This window comes from Bos javanicus, chromosome X, assembly GCF_032452875.1.
Source record: "Bos javanicus breed banteng chromosome X, ARS-OSU_banteng_1.0, whole genome shotgun sequence".
NCBI lineage: Eukaryota > Metazoa > Chordata > Mammalia > Artiodactyla > Bovidae > Bos > Bos javanicus.
This window is the reverse complement of record NC_083897.1, coordinates 25,141,064-25,157,194: the sequence shown is the minus strand read 5'-3', so window position 1 is coordinate 25,157,194 and position 16,131 is coordinate 25,141,064. Positions and strand designations below refer to the sequence as shown.

Genomic DNA, 16,131 nt, shown 5'->3' with positions numbered 1-16,131 from the left:
TCTTTTTGCCAATGTGTGGGCAAGGATGTGACAGGCCAGTGTGAAAATTTCAATCCTTAGAAGATATGTCATGATGCTGCTTCTGAGAACAAGATGACCTGAAGGTCATAGATATTGTTCTTGAGAGGAAGTTTGTTGTTTAGTCACTCAGTCATGTCCAACTCTTCATGACCCCATGGACTGCAACACACCAGGCTTCCCTGGCCTTCACTATCTTCCAGAGTTTTCTCAAATTCATGTCCATTGAGTCCATGATGCCATCCAACCATCTCATCCTCTGTTGTCCCCTTCTCCTCCTGCCTTTAATCTTTCCCAGTATCAGGGTCTTTTCCATGAATTGACTCTTCACATCAGCTTCAGCATCAGTCCTTCCAATGAGTATTCAAGGTTGATTTCCTTTAGGATTGACTGATTTTATCTTTTTGCTGTCCAAGGGACTCTCAAGAGTCTTCTCCAACACCACAATTCAAAACCATCAATTTGTTGGCCCTTAGCCTTCTTTATTGTCCAACTCTCATATCCATACATGACTACTGGAAAAACCATAGCTTTGACTATACAGACCTTTGTCAGCAAAGTGATTTATCTGCTTTTTAATATACTGTCTAGGTTTGTCTAGTTTCAGCCTCAGCATCAGTCCTTCCAATGAACACCCAGGACTGGTCTTCTTCAGAATGAACTAGTTGGATCTCCTTGCAGTCCAAGGGACTCTCAAGAGTCTTCTCCAACACCACAGTTCAAAAGCATCAATTCTTCAGCGCTCAGCTTTCTTCACAGTCCAACTCTCACATCCATACATGACTGGAAAAACCATAGCCTTGACTAGACAGACCTCTGTTGGCAAAGTAATATCTCTGCTTTTCAATATGCTATTTAGGTTGGTCATAACTTTCCTTCCAAGGAGTAAGCATCTTTTAATTTCATGACTGCAGTCACCATCTGCAGTGATTTTGGAGCCCAAAAAATAAAGTCTGACACTGTTTCCACTGTTTCCCCATCTATTTCCCATGAAGGGATGGGACCAGATGCCATGATCTTAGTTTTATGAATGTTGAGCTTTAAGCCAACTTTTTCACCCTCCTCTTTCACTTTCGTCAAGAGGCTTTTTAATTCCTCTTCACTTTCTGCCATAAGGGTGGTGTCATCTACATATCTGAGGTTATTGATATTTCTCCTGGCAATCTTGATTCCAGCTTGTGCTTCTTCCAGCCCAGTGTTTCTCATGATGTACTCTGCATATAAGTTAGATAAGCCGGGTGACAATATACAGCCTTGACGTACTTCTTTTCCTATTTGGAACCAGTCTGTTGTTCCATGTCCAGTTCTAACTGTTGCTTTCTGACCTGCATATAGGCCTCTCAAGAGGCAGATCAGGTGGTCTGATATTCCCATCTCTTTCAGAATTTTTCACAGTTTATTGTGATCCACCCAGTCAAAAGCTTTGGCATAGTCAATAAAGCGGAAATAGATATTTTTCTGGAACTCTTCCTTTAGTAGCCTTATTTCCACCCATTTTCCCCTCCCCAGCTGTAATTCACTGGGCCATGCTCATAGCCTCAGATTTACTCTGCTCCCTCCTTGGCTTTGTCTTTTTTGAGATTCCTCTGTCTGTTTTCTTGCTGGGCCATGCCAATGGCACTGACTATGTAGATACCTCTGTTCCAGAGTCCTCAGGTTTATGTCATCCTGCCTTACCACCATGACCTTTTCTTGAATACTTTCTTCATATTAATAGGTCATTAGAGCTTTCACCATGTGCCAGACACTGTTGTATGCACTTCACATGCATTACCTTAACTGAGCCAGCAATCTTTTTTTTTTTTTTTCAACACTTTTATTTATTTTCAAGAAGTTTAAATTCTCGAAGGGTACAGCATCACACGAATTCTGTGTCCAATGGCCTTAGCAGAAAGGTTGCTTCGGAATTTGGCATGAACCATGCCACTGTTTCCATGAGCTCAAGTTATCTTTCCCCAGAGTACTCTGGTTTTGTTAGGTTTTGCACCAGGAGTTACCAGTGTTTGCACCAGTGTTGTTCTTTGCTTTGTACACATAAGCACATCTCTTGCCTAAATAGAATTCAGTTTCATCTCGAGCATATACACCTTCAATTTTCAGGAGAGCAGTGTGTTCCCTTTGGTTCCGTAGACCCCGTTTATAGCCAGCAAAAATGGCCTTGGACCACAGCGTTCCAGACATATTTGTCGGTTTAGAAGTCCCGTTCCCAGCAGGCCTTCACAGGGTCCAAGATGGCTGAAAGAGCTGAGCCAGCAATCTTAAGAGTAGATTTTCTTAGTAGCTCCATTTTGCCAATAAGGAAACTGAAGATCACAAAATATATAGGTTTATATAATATAAGATATATGGTATTTGCCAAAGGACCCAAAAGGTAGCAGAGTTGGTATTTATAGCTATAATTTATGATTCAAAATGTTAGGTAATACTGTCTCATTCATTTTTTATCCTTTGCTAAATTATAGATGAAAAACATAGCATCAACTTGCATTTCTCAATTTCTACTGCAGCAGAGACAGAATGCTCCAGGAAATATGGGATATAAGACATGTTGCACATGTTTTCTTTGATTTATTCTTTATAACAATAGAACCAAAATCATAATATTAGAATTTAACATTAGGAGAAATAAAGGAGATATTGCTGGACAATGTGGGCAATCTTGATAAATTAGTAGCATGGCCTTTCTTGCTCCCCAGTGGCACTGTTGAATCGTAGTCCTCAGTGATTTTTCAGGAGGCTATAGCAATCTCCTCCCCATTCATGATTCTTAGGCTCCTAGGTGTAAGCCCTCCAACCACTACCACTGCTCTCTAAACTATAGCTCTAAGGATCCTACCTCCTCCATGGAGTCATTGGTGTCCAAGGTCCTGCCACCTCAAGGCACAGCTTTTGAGGGCAATAGAAGTCTCTGACATCAGCAGAACCCAAGAAGATCCCTAGTCTTTTCTCCTCATCTGAAACAGTCAACCTTCTCTTCTTGAGCCGGATAGCTTCCAAATCTCCTGTGGGTCAGGCTAATCATAATTTCTTTTTAGGCGTAGACTAGATGTTGTAAACTTCAGTTCTATAAGTCACATATAGAACTCCCAGTCAAATTTTAGTTCTAGAAGCCAAATGAAGATGCCTCTTTGAAATCCCACACATTGTTCTTTTCTTATTAACATTAGTTTCCAACAATTAAAAACTGAAAACATTAATGTGAAAACCCACACTTACTTCCTCTTCCCACCCTCAAAGATCTGAGAACATTAATCCACATTTTTTACAAGGCAAGATCTCTTCAATTCAACAGAAACTGCTTTCTTTAGACAAACCATGCAACTCTTCAGTTCCCCGTGTTTCTGAAGTAAACTGCCTGACCTGACCTCTACATATATTTAATTTCATGACTTTAAATCTAGAATTTCTAAACCACAGTCTGTTTAGGATTGATTTCTGGGTACCTGGAAATTCTCATCTTTTGTTTTTTGCAGGAGTGGGAGTGGTTACTAAAACATAAAAGATATATTAACATGCCTCTACCCAAGGATAAGCCAACATAATAGGAACAAAGACCTGGTTAATATTTTGGGTGGGGGAGGGGTTGAATATGCAATGTCTAGCACATAGTATGGAGAAGGCCATGGCACCCCATTCCAGTACTCTTGCCTGGAAAATCCCATGGACGGAGGAGCCTGGAAGGCTGCAGTCCATGGGGTCACTGAGGGTCAGACACACTGAGCGACTTCACTTTCACTTTTCACTTTCAGGCATTGGAGAAGGAAATGGCAACCCACTCCAGCGTTCTTGCCTGGAGAATCCCAGGGATGGTGGAGCCTGGTGGGCTGCCCTCTATGGGGTCGCACAGAGTCGGACACGACTGAAGCGACTTAGCAGCAGCAGCAGCACATAGTAGGTGACCAGTAAATATTTGGTGAATATTTGGAAATGTTTGTCTTTTCATTACTGTCAAATGAGATGAGAACAAATATGTCAAGTAATTTGTCAGTAATCAATCCAACTAAAGCCAGTAAAACTACAACATATTTTTAAAGTTAAATGACCATATATATATTTCTTTTGGGAGTTACTTAACTAAATATTTGCCAATTTTCCTATTGGAACATTTATATTTACCTTATTGTTTTCTAAAAGATCTTTAATAATTATTGTATAATATATGCATCCCTTTTTTCTGGTTATGTACCTTTTCATTTTATATATGAATTTATAGAGAGATAATTTTTATTCAATTTTATGGAGGAAAAGCCTTGCAATTTTGAAGCACACTTAATCCACAGTGAGAATAATAATTATAATAATAATATCAATAGATTTCTGCATTCTTGTTTTACTTTCACTACTGTTACCGACAAATGGAAGCGATAGAACAGCAATCTAAGTAGCAGACTACAAGAATTATATGATTAATTACAAGTCAATTTACATAGGGCACTAAGAAAGTGAATTTCTGCCTTTTCCCAATTCAAGGTTCCTTACAAGGATTGATGTCAAAGCTAGAGCAGGTGAGAAAATATATATTTCTAACCATATAGTATTTATACTACCTTAAACTAAGTCAGTGGAACAAGAGTAAGATCAACAATGCCCAGAATCTTCTGGAATCAGCAGACTCAAATTACCTCTTGTATATGGAACACCAGTTGTGTTCCTGATGGCCTCATTGCTTTGTCAATGGTGTAAATTCCTTCTGATATCTTTCCTCTAAGTGGAATTAACTTGACCATATACTGCTCTGCTTCTAATAATTCTTTATTTCTGGGAGAAGCAAAATTTTTCTGTAGAAGAACAGATAGTAAATAGTTTAGTCTTTGCAAGTCATATGGTTTCTGTCACATCTTCTCATTCTACTCCTCTTGTTCTTCTTCAATGCACATTTTTCTTTATGTAATGCAGTTAGCTTGGAGATGGAGCATGACTAAGAAGATAAACATTAAAAAACAAAGATAAACATTATTTTTAATTGACCGTTTATGTTTACCTCAGGATCACCTACCTGTTCACTGCTTTTATACGTAGCCCTGATTGGGTATAATTTATTGACCCATAGGTAGTGGTATGCTGGAGCTGGCATAAACCAGTTTGACAGAGTTTATTGTCTATGTCTCTTCATAACTTTGTGTTTGGTGATAGTATATCAGTAGGCTGATATCAGCCATTGTGAGAGTAGTTGTTCCATGAAAATAGGCAAACGCTACAAATGAGGTTTACTAGGGCTGTGATAATGATTATCAAAAATTGGGTGATTTAATCAACAGAAATTGATTCTTTCATAGTTCTGGAAGCTAGAAATCTGAAATCAGGAGTGACAGAGTTGGGTCCTTCTGGAGCTATGAGAGAAGGATCTGTTTCAGGCCTCTCTCCGTGGCTTGTAGACAGCTATCTCCTTCCAGTGTTTCTTCACATTATCTTCCCTCTATGTGTGTCTCTTTCCCTCCACATGACATTCTTTGATTAAAATCACATTGGATTGGGGGCCCAATCTACTCCAGTATAACCTTAGCTTAGTAATTATATCTGCAAAATCAATACTTACAAAGAGGTACTGGACACTAGAAATTCAGCATATGAATTTTGGAAAGATACATTCTACCCTTTAAAATGGGCCTTTATGTTTTTTCAGAGAACCAGTTATTAAACATTTGTCTTTCCTGATGGCTCAGCTAATAAAGCATCCATCTGCAATGCAAGAGACACAGGAGATGTGGGTTCAGTGAATGGGTTGGGAAGATCTCCTGAAAGAGGGCATTGAAACCCACTACAGTATTCTTCCTGGAGAAATCCATGGACTGAGGAGCCTGGCAGTCTATAGTCCAAAGGGTCACAAAGAGTCGGACACAACTGAGTGACCAAGAATGCAAACACAGCACACCACTACCTACAGGCCTGAGATTGCTCTGTTCCTCCATTAGGAATCCACAGAGGGCAGAGAGGCTGGCCATTTAAAATAGAAAAAATACCTGATGACCATAAATAACCAATGAGAACTAGTGGTGCTATGAACCCAGTATTTCTCTTTCCTGAAATAAAGTACTAAAGAAAATGTAGAAACTTGAAACCATAAAAGTCCCAGAAGAAAACATAGGGGAAAATCTCCTTGACATTTGTCAGGACAATGATTTTCTTGACACAAGTAAAAAAATAAAAATAAACAAGTGTACCTAATCAAACTTAAAAGGTTTTACACAAAAAAGGAAATTATAAACAAGATTAAAACACGGCCCTCAGAATGGGAGAAAATAAAGCAAATGAAATAACTGACAAAAGTATACAAGCAGCTCATACAACTCAATACCAGAAAAACAACCCAATCAAAAGTTGGAAAAAGACCTAAACAGACATTTCACTGAAGAAGACATACAGATGGCTGATAAACACATGAAAAGATGCTCAACATCACTCACTATTAGAGAAATGTAAATCAAAACTACAATGAGATATCACCTCATACTAGTCAGAATGGCCATCATCAAAAAGTCTACAAACAGTAAATGCTGGAGAGGGTGTGGAGAAAAGGGAACCCTCTTGCACTGTTGGTGGGAATGTAAATTGATACAGCCACTATGGAAGATGGTTTAGAGATACCTTAAAAAACTAGGAATAAAACCACCATATGACTTAACAATCTCATTACTAAGCATATACCCTGAGCAAACCAAAACTGAAAAAGACACATGTACCCCAATATTCATTACAGCATTATTTACAATAGCTCAAACATTGAAGCAGCCTATATGTCCACCAACAGATGAATGGATAAAGAAGCTGTGATACATATAAACAATGGAATATTACTCAGGCATAAAAAGCAATGCATCTGAGTCAGTTCTATTGAGATGGATGAAACTATAACCTATTATACAGAGTGAAGAAAGTCAGAAAAAGAAAAACAAATATTGTATACTAACACATATATATGAAATCTAGGGCAATGGTACTGATTAAATTATTTGCAGGGTATCAGTGGAGACCCAGACATAGAGAACAGACTTATGGACACAGTGGAGAGGGAGGAAGGAAAGGGTGGGATGTATGGAGAGAGTAACATGGAAACATACATTACCACATGTAAAAATAGATAGCCAATGGGAATTGCTATATGACTCCGAGAACACAAACTGGGGCTCTATGACTACCTAGAGGGATGGGATAGGGAGAGAGTTGGGAGGCAGGTTCGAGGAGGAGGGGACATATGTATACCTATGACTGATTCATGTTGATGTTTGGCAGAAACCAACACAATCTTGTAAAGTAATTATCCCTCAATTAAAAATAAATTAAAAAAATAAACAAGTGGGACTACATCAAACTAAAAAGCTTTTGCATAGAAAAGTAAACAATAAACAAAATGAAAAGGCAACCTACAGAATGGGAGAAAATATTTGTAAATTATATGTTCAATAAGGAATTAATATCCAAGATATATGAGGAACTTACATAACTCAATGGGTAAAATAATAATAATAACCTGGTTTCAAAATGGGCAAAGGATCTGAGTAGACATTCCCAATAAAGACATACAATTGACTAAATGTATATGAAAAGATGTTCAACATCACTAATCATCAGGAAAATGAAAATCAAAACTAAAATGAGATATTACCCCAAATCTGGAAAAATAGCTATTATCAAAAAGTAAAAAAACAACAGGATGTGCATGTGTGTTGGTGAGGGATGTGTTGAGAGGATGCACAGAAAAGGGAACCCTCCTAACCTGTTGGTGAGAAAGTGGCACAGCCACTAGGGAGAACAGTATGGATGTTTCTCAAATGATGAAAACATAGAACTGCTATACAATCCAGCAATTCCACTTCTGGGTATACATATATGAAATCAGTATCTTGAAGGTGTATATGAACTCCATAGCTAAGATATGGAAGCAATCTTAAAGTGTCTGTTGATAGATAAATACAGAGAAAAATGACATATATATATAATTATATATATACACAGTATGGAATATTAATATCATTCAGCCTTAAAAAAAGAAATCCTGCCTTTTGCAACAACATAGATGAATTGGAGGAATTTAAGTGAAATAAGTCAGATAGATAAAAATGAATACTTTAAGATCTCAAAGCTAAAAAAGTCAAATTTACAGTAACAGAGAGTAAAAGGGCAGTTACCAGGAGCTGGGGGAGTGGAGGATATCAGGACCTGTTGGTCAAAGGGCACAAAATTTCAGTTATAAGATGAATAAGTTCTGGAGATACACAGTGCAGCACGTTGCCTATAGTTAATAATATCACTTCATTCGTGTCTGACACTTTTGAGACCCTATGAACTGTATAGGCTGGACAGGCTCCTCAGTCCATGGGATTCTCCAGGAAAGAATACTGGAGTGGCTTGCCATTTCCTATGCCAAAGACCTTCCCGATCCAGGGATCAAACCCGAGTCTCCTGCAGTTCCTGCAGTGCAGGCAGATTCTTTACTGCTGAGCCGATGGGGATGCCCTAATATCATATTGTATACTTAAAATTTGCTAAGAGAATAGATCTCAAGTGTCCTTATCACAAGAAGAAATGGTAACTATGTGGAGTGATGAATAGATTAATTAGTTTGATTGTGACAATCACTTCACAGTATGTATATATATATAATCACTATATTATATATATATCACTATACATTACTTTGCCAACAAAGGTTCGTCTAGTCAAGGCTATGGTTTTTCCTGTGGTCATGTATGGATGTGAGAGTTGGACTGTGAAGAAGGCTGAGTGCCGAAGAATTGATGCTTTTGAACTGTGGTGTTGGAGAAGACTCTTGAGAGTCCCTTGGACTGCAAGGAGATCCAACTGATCCATTCTGAAGGAGATCAGCCCTGGGATTTCTTTGGAAGGAATGATGCTAAAGCTGAAACTCCAGTACTTTGGCCAACTCATGCGAAGAGTTGACTCATTGGAAAAGAGTCTGATGCTGGGAGGGATTGGGGGCAGGAGGAGAAGGGGACGACAGCGGATGAGATGGCTCGATGGCATCACTGACTCGATGGACGTGAGTCTCAGTGAACTCCAGGAGTTGGTGATGGACAGGGAGGCCTGGCGTGCTGCCATTCATGGGGTCGCAAAGAGTCAGACACGACTGAGTGACTGATCTGATCTGATATGCATATATATACATATATCATGTTGCATATCTTACATGTATAAAATTTTGTCAATAATGCCACAATAAAACCGAAAAAGTACATAGTTTTTCAATATAAGTGAAATAACTCTTAAAAAATAAAATGTAGAAGTAGTCAATAAAATTCTTCCCACAAATTTAGGAAGGATTGCTGAGAAATAAATTGTATATGTCTCATTAAAAGGTGTCAGAAAGAAGGAGTACAGTGTCTGTGAGAATAAAGCAGTTGATATTTCATACATACCTGACTTCTGTTTAGAAAGTACAAAAACTTAATATTATTCAGTTATCATTAAGCTGATTTTATTAAATATGAATAGCAATAATGATGTGACAGGAGTATATTCACCTGAGTCTAAAACAGATCAAATCTATGAGCCTAAATGAATTCATTAAAAAATCAGTTAAAATGGTAAATTAGTCCCTATCTATGGAATTTTCTACTTTTCATCCAATTACTTTGATATCACATGAGTCACAAAGCAAGGCTCTAACATATGCTAGCTGAGTAGAATGAAATGGGGGGGGGGTGGTTAGCAGGGGAGAGGCGTGGGCAGACCTCATTCAGAGCCACATTGATTTTTTTAGAAATGGTAACAGCAAAGTCATGTAATTTGCTATGGCAACAGAGAATCTAAAATAACTTTGCCTGAATTAAATGAAGTCTTCAGTTTGCCCCTCCAGAGTCACAGGGCATTTCATTACTGAAAGCAGTCTCTAAGGTATAAGGTGGATGCTATGTGAAAGTTCTGGAGTCATATTCAGATAACTAACAGCATTTCACCTTTTCTTTGTGTTGCTTAGAAGCACATGGTGATTCACATTTCTTCTGCAATGCCATTTGTTTGGCCCACTAATCATTAACATATTTTAAGAAAATTATTTTTCTTGCATGAAAAGCTACGACAAGAATTCTCATAGCCAGATAGATGAACTAGTTGGTTATAAAATCTAACTGACCACGTACAGCTTGGCTATGCTCTTTAACAAAACAAAACTGAGCATGCTCCATGTGATATTTTTTCATGTTTTTGGAATGGGCACTTATTATATGGGCCAAAATGCCTTACCAACTCTCTAGTCATCTTGGTCATTAAGAATGACCACCAAAGAAATTCCTGGGATCTCTTTTTCTGAGGACTGTAAGTCTCACAAAGAAGCAAAGAACGATTACGCCTGTTTTCTCTCCGATTCTCCCTTTCTAACATAGTTTTTGGCAGTTAATTGATAACCAATATAAGTTTTGAATAAATGAATCAACAAGTCAAGCAAGCATTCAGTAATCATTGAATGCTTGCTTTGGTGCTGTCTTCATGGGAAAGTTCTGTCATCCCTGGAGTCACCCTTACACTCTAGATTTTTCTTAATTTAAAAATGTTGCAGCTTTATTGAGGTATAATTGATAAGCAAAGTCTGCACATATTTAATGTATAAAATTGTATAAAATTGGACAAACACACACCCATGATGCCATTGTTATGATCAAGGTAAGAGTCCAGTGATCATACAGAGGAGACAAACAACAAAAGCAAAGAGGTAGGTATTAACCTTAACATAGAGGTATTAAGTCTAACAAAATAAATTTCAATGTAAACTCAGAAATTGTCTCTATTGTAATGTATTTGGTGAATCAAAAAATACACAATAAGTTAATTTTTAAAAAGTTAAACTGTAAAGCATTTACAGATAAGGTTAAATGCAGTTTCTCTTTTTTTAATTTATTTTTTAATTGAAGGATAATTGCTTTACAGAATTCTGTTGTTTTCTGTCAAACTTCAACATGAATCAGCCATATGTATACATATATCACCTCCCTCCTGAATCTCCCTCCCATTGCCCTCCCCATCCCACCCCTCTAGATTGATACAGAGCCCCTGTTTGAGTTTCCTGAGACATACAGCAAATTCTGATTGGTTATCTATTTTACATATGGTAATGTAACTTTTCATGTTACTCTTTCTACATATCTCACCCTCTCCTTCCCATGTCGATAAGTCTGTTTTCTATGTCTGTGTCTCCATTGCTTCCCAGCAAATTAATTATTTGGTACCATTGTTCTAGATTCCCTCTTCAACAACACCCTCTTCCAACAACACAAGAGAAGACAAACATCCTCTTTTAACAACACAAGAGAAGACTCTATACATGGACATCACCAGATGGTCAACACCGAAATCAGATTGATTATATTCTTTGCAGCCAAAGATGGAGAAGCTCTATACAGTCAGCAAAAACAAGACCAGGAGCTGACTGTGGCTCAGATCATGAACTCCTTATTGCCAAATTCAGACTTAAATTGAAGAAAGTAGGGAAACCCACTAGACCATTCAGGTATGACCTAAATCAAATCCGTTATGATTATACAGTGTAAGTGAAAAATAGATTTAAGGGCCTAGATCTGATAGATAGAGTGCCTGATGAACTATGGACTGAGGTTCGTGACATTGTACAGGAGACAGGGATCAAGATCATCCCCATGGAAAAGAAATTCAAAAAAGCAAAATGGCTGTCTGGGGAGGCCTTACAAATAGCTGTGAAAAGAAGAGAAGTGAAAAGCAAAGGAGAAAAGGAAAGATATAAGTATCTGAATGCAGAGTTCCGAAGAATAGCAAGAGACAAGAAAGCCTTCTTCAATGATCAATGCAAAGAAATAGAGGAAAACAACAGAATGGGAAAGACTAGAGATCTCTTCAGGAAAATTAGAGCTACTAAGGGAACATTACATGCAAAGATGGGCTCGATAGAGGACAGAAATGGTATGGACCTAACAGAAGCAGATTTATTAAGAAGAGGAGGTAAGAATATACAGAAGAACTGTACAAAAAGATCTTCACAACCCAGATAATCACGATGGAGTGATCACTGACCTAGAGCCAGACATCCTGGAATGGGAAGTCAAGTGGGCCTTAGAAAGCAACACTTCAAACAAAGCCAGTGGAGGTGATGGAATTCCAGTTGAGCTATTACAAATCCTGAAAGATGATGCTGTGAAAGTGCTGCACTCAATATGCCAGCAAATTTGGAAAACTCAGCAGTGGCCACAGGACTGGAAAAGGTCAGTTTTCATTCCAATCCCAAAGAAAGGCAATGCCAAAGAATGCTCAAACTACCACACAATTGCACTAATCTCACACACTAGTAAAGTAATGCTCAAAATTCTCCAAGCCAGGCTTCAGCAATATGTGAACCGTGAATTTCCAGATGTTCAAGCTGGTTTTAGAAAAGGCAGAGGAACCAGAGATCAAATTGCCAACATCCGCTGGATCATTGAAAAAGCAAGAGAGTTCTAGAAAAACATCTATTTCTGCTTTATTGACTATGCCAAAGCCTTTGACTGTGTGGATCACAATAAACTGTGGAAAATTCTGAAAGAGATGGGAATACCAGACCACATGATCTGCCTCTTGAGAAATTTGTATGCAGGTCAGGAAGCAATAGTTAGAACTGGACATGGAACAACAGACTGGTTCCAAATAGGAAAAGGAGTACCTCAAGGCTGTATATCGTCACCGTGTTTATTTAGCTTATATACAGAGTACATCATGAGAAACGCTGGACTGGAAGAAACACAAGCTGGAATCAAGATTACCGGGAGAAATATCAATAACCTCAGATATGCAGATGACACCACCCTTATGGCAGAAAGTGAAGAGGAACTAAAAACCCTCTTGATGAAAGTGTAAGTGGAGAGTGAAAAAGTTGGCTTAAAGCTCAACATTCAGATAACGAAGATCATGGCATCTGGTCCCATCCCTTCATGGGAAATAGACGAGGAAACAGTGGAAACAGTGTCAGACTTTATTTTTCTGGGCTCCAAAATCACTGCAGATGGTGACAGCAGCCATGAAATTAAAAGACGCTTACTCCTTGGAAGGAAAGTTATGACCAACCTAGATAGCATGTTCAAAATCAGAGACATTACTTTGCCAACAAAGGTCCATCTAGTCAAGGCTATGGTTTTTCCTGTGGTCATGTATGGATGTGAGAGTTGGACTGTGAAGAAGGCTGAGCGCCGAAGAATTGATGCTTTTGAATTGTGGTGTTGGAGAAGACTCTTGAGAGTCCCTTGGACTGCAAGATCCAGCCAGTCCATTCTGAAGGAGATCAGCCCTGGGATTTCTTTGGAAGGAATGATGCTAAAGCTGAAACTCCAGTACTTTGGCCACCTCATGCGAAGAGTTGATTCATTGGAAAAGAGTCTGATGCTGGGAGGGATTGGGGGCAGGAGGATAAGGGGACGACAGAGGATGAGATGGCTGGATGGCCTCACTGACTTGATGGACGTGAGTCTGAGTGAACTCCATGAGTTGGTGATCGACAGGAAGGCCTGGCGTGCTGCGATTCATGGGGTCGCAAAGAGTCAGACATGACTGAGCGACTGAACTGAACTTAACTGACCTTCTAGATTCCATATATATGCATTAGTGTATGATATTTATCTTTCTCTTTCTGACTTACTTCACTCTGTATAATAGGCTCTAGGTTCATCCACCTCATTAGAACTGACTCAAATGCATTCCTTTTTATGGCTGAGTAATATTGCATTGTATATATGTACCACAGCTTCTTTATCCATTCATCTGTCAATGCACATCTAGGTTGCTTCCATACTATATTGTAAATAGTGCGGCAATGAACAATGGGATACATGTGTCTTTTTCAATTTTGGTTTCCTCAGGGTATATGCCTAGGAGTGGGATTGCTGGGTAATTTTATTCCTAGTTTTTAAAGGAATCTCCATACCATCTTCCATAGTGGCTGCATCAATTTACATCCCCACCAATAGCGCAAGAGGGTTCCCTTTTCTCCACATCCTCTCTGGCATTTATTGTTTGTAGACTTTTGGATGATGGCCATTCTGACTGGCATGAGGTGATATCTCATTGTAGTTTTAATTTGCATTTCTCTAATAATGAGCAATGTAGAGCATCTTTTCATGTGATTTTTAGCCATCTGTATGTCTTCTTTGGAGAAATGTCTGTTTAGGTCTTTTTCCCATTTTTTGATTGGGTTGTTTGTTTCTCTGGTATTGAGTTGTATGAGTTGCTTGTATATTTTGGAAACTAATCCTTTGTCAGTTGTTTCATTTGCTATTATTTTCTCCCATTCTGAGGGTTGTCTTTTCACCTTGCTTTTAGTTTCCTTTGCTGTGTAAAAGCTTTTAAGTTTAATCAGGTCCCATTTGTTTACTTTTGTTTTTGTTTCCATAACTCTAGGAGGTGGGTCATAGAGGATCTTGATTTGATTTATGTCATCCAGTGTTCTGCCTATGTTTTCCTCTAAGAGTTTTATAGTTTCTAGTCTTACATTTAGATCTTAAATCCATTTTAAGTTTATATTTGTGTATGTTGTTAGGAAGTGTTCTAATTTCATTCTTTTACATGTAGTGTCCTCTTTTCCCAGCACCACTTAATGAAGAGGCTATCTTTGCCCCATTGTATGTTCTTGCCTCCTTTGTCAAAAATAAGATACCCCTAGGTGCATGGGTTTATTTCTGGGCTTTCTATCACATTCCATTGGTCTATATTTCTGTTTTTGTGCCAGTACTATACTCTCTTGAAGATTGTAGCTATGTAGTATAATCTGAAGTCAGGAAAGTTGACTCCTCCAACTCCATTCTTCTTTTGAAAGACTGCTTTGGCTGTTTTGGGTCTTTTGTGTTTCCACAGGAATTGTGAAATTTTTGTTCTAGTTTCTGTGAAAAGTACCATTGGTAATTTGATAGGGATCACATTGAATCTGTAGACTGCATTTGGTAGTAGTTATCTTCACAATATTGATTCTTCCTACCCAGGGACATGGAATATCTCCCCATCTATTTCTGTCATCTTTGATTTCTTTAATCAGTGTCTTATAATTTTCTGTGTATAGTTCTTTCTCCTCCTTAGCAGTTTCTCTTTTTGATAGAATGAATTAATAAGGTAATGTTTTGTTCATTTTTTTTTGTTCATTTAGGCCTTCCTGATAAGCAATTGCAACTTCCATCTCCAAAAAGATTAATCATGTTTAATGTGTTCATTGGCATAGTGGCACACCTAAAGCAAGTAGGTGGAAATTGATTTTGCCAATGTCATTGGGATGTGTTTTTGCCAAGCTCTGAATGATATTACTTAATGGCAATTCCAAGACAGAAGATATATGTGTTTCAGCTGAGAGAATTTCTTTTACTCAAATTAATTAAATGTGTAGATGTGTTGTCAAGTATATTTCCCTATGCATATACAAAGTAGGTTCCTTGAAACTCTGTGTCTACTCTGAATCCAGGCACAGTCTGCAACATTTTTTTCAACGTTGGAAAATCAGACGTGTAACTTCAATAGGTGTGTTATCCCAATTCACTATTAGTAACTACAGTAGAGAGAAAAATGCTTGTGCCAAGATTTCCATGTCCCAATTCCCAGAAACTGTGAATACCTTACTTTACATCACAAAAGGGACTTTCCTGGTAAGGATTTTGAGGTGGGGAGATTATCCTAGAATATTTAGGTGCAACTGACATAACTGTAAGGGCCCCTACATGACAACCAGCATGGCAGAAGAGTCAGAAGCAGGGAGACGGTGTCATAAGAAAGCCTCCACTGCCCATCGCTGGCTTTGTGAGATGGCCACAAATCAAGAAATGTGAAAAGTCTCTAGGATCGGGAAAAAGCAAGAAAAACAGATTTTGCCCTAGAAAGGAACTTTCTAGAAAGGAACATAGGCTTGCTGACACTTTGTTTTTAGCCCAGTTGAGACCCATTTTGGATTTTTGAACTTTACAATTGAAGATAATAAATTTGGGTTGTGTTAAGCCACCTAATTTGCAATCATTTGTTATGGTAGCCATAAGAAACTAATACAGGGAGCCTCCTAGATTCACAGGGAAAGTGTCAATAGAAAAGAAGAAAAATTACATGCTACACATTTTCTGTAACAAGTCCTAAGAAACAAAACTGTCAACCAACTAGGGGTGCTATTTTCAGGTATCAAAAGAGACAATATAG

At 38.2% G+C, this 16,131-nt stretch overlaps 1 pseudogene; it reads right to left on the bottom strand.

The window, feature by feature from the left end:
- Window positions 1-1,811: 1,811 nt before the first annotated feature.
- Window positions 1,812-2,265, bottom strand: LOC133243411 (large ribosomal subunit protein eL33-like; annotated as a pseudogene).
- Between the last annotated feature and the right edge of the window lie 13,866 nt (window positions 2,266-16,131).